The sequence below is a fragment of the Austrofundulus limnaeus genome, unplaced genomic scaffold (assembly GCF_001266775.1).
Source record: "Austrofundulus limnaeus strain Quisiro unplaced genomic scaffold, Austrofundulus_limnaeus-1.0 Scaffold5, whole genome shotgun sequence".
NCBI classification, from domain to species: Eukaryota; Metazoa; Chordata; class Actinopteri; order Cyprinodontiformes; family Rivulidae; genus Austrofundulus; species Austrofundulus limnaeus.
The window spans coordinates 113586-114792 of record NW_013952407.1 but is presented as its reverse complement, the minus strand read 5'-3'; the positions used below and the strand labels follow the sequence as shown (position 1 = coordinate 114792).

The window sequence follows — 1207 nt, the reverse complement described above, 5'->3', positions numbered from 1 at the left end:
TATATATAATGTGGAAGGAAATGTCCGACCAATGTGATCAAATATTAACAGGACTGGTTTGGCAAGGGGTGGGAAAATACACGTGACAAGGAGGGAGATACATAGTTTTCTTTAAAAAAAAAAAGTGGTCACTCAAACAAAAGTCTAGATGTTTTCTTGGCCCCTCAGTTGCCCTGGTTGTGTGATGCTTTCAGCACGTTGGACAGAGGCACCCGAGTCGTGCATGGACTAAAACGCCGATTGGACGCCAACTCTCTTTCTCTCTTTTCCCAGCCCCCATTCCTTTGCCAAACCTGGGATTGTTTTTCCAACTTTTGGTAAGCTTATTTTGAAGGAGCTTCTCTGTCTCTCTCTTCTTTTTTTTAAACTGTAAAATGGGGATAAACTAGTAGATAAACGGATTCTAATTAAACCAACGCACGGGAAATGCGCCTTAAAGAGCTTTAAAAATTGGTGCTTTTTTTTTTTGAAAGAAAAACAAAAAACGCGGAGAAAGTTGAAATGATAGGGGCGTCTGGTGTTCTGCTCCGCACGTTCTCGGTACCTCTAAGCCCCCCCACACTGCGTTAAACTTTGGGACATGCAGGAATTGGTCGCGGAGATCTAAACCACGCGCGCAGTGGTTTGCCAGCCTCGTGTAAAAGGTAAGAGCACAGTCTGTTGTTTTCAGTTTATTTCCTGTCGGTCTCCACGAGCTTCTCCTGCCTTCCTCCCCTCCACTGCACACCTCTCCTCTTTTAATTAACTTCGCTTCCAAAAGCCTTGAAATTAAGAGCGAATCAACTCCCGAAATCAAGCAGGAGCATCTTCTTTTTTTATATACATTTACTATTTTTTATTAGAATATTCCTCCTCCTTCGTTCTGTTCTCCCTGGAACCAGATTAAGGAATGATCATTCCCTGCCTCCACTTGGATTCTTTTATTTTTCGTGCGCAAAAGAGAAGCATTCTTCTTTTTTTTTTCTTCCCTTTTGGAGTTCCTGAACCTTTGCCTGCTGCAACATAATTTGCGTAATCGTTGCGTTGTGCCTGATCATGCTCCCGATGTGGGACTTTAGACGCTGCAGTGATCCTTTCTGCACGAAGTGGAGATGAAATGGAAAGATGCAGACATATCTATCTATCTATCTATCTATCTATCTATCTATCTATCTATCTATCTATCTATCTATCTATCTATCTATCTATCTATCTATCTATCTATCTA

The 1207-nt window shown here is 41.7% G+C and overlaps 1 protein-coding gene across 5 annotated transcripts in view; it reads left to right on the top strand.

Annotated features, from left to right (window-relative positions):
• The window catches only part of bdnf (brain-derived neurotrophic factor), a 37596-nt gene that overhangs the window by 24126 nt on the left and 12263 nt on the right, over positions 1 to 1207 (top strand). The window contains exon 1 of one of the 5 annotated variants that reach the window (XM_014026035.1): positions 122 to 317. The exons of 3 other annotated variants lie outside the window; for them this stretch is intronic. The gene's annotated coding sequence lies outside the window, so the exon portion shown is untranslated. One more of the 5 variants, XM_014026030.1, reaches the window with a different exon arrangement.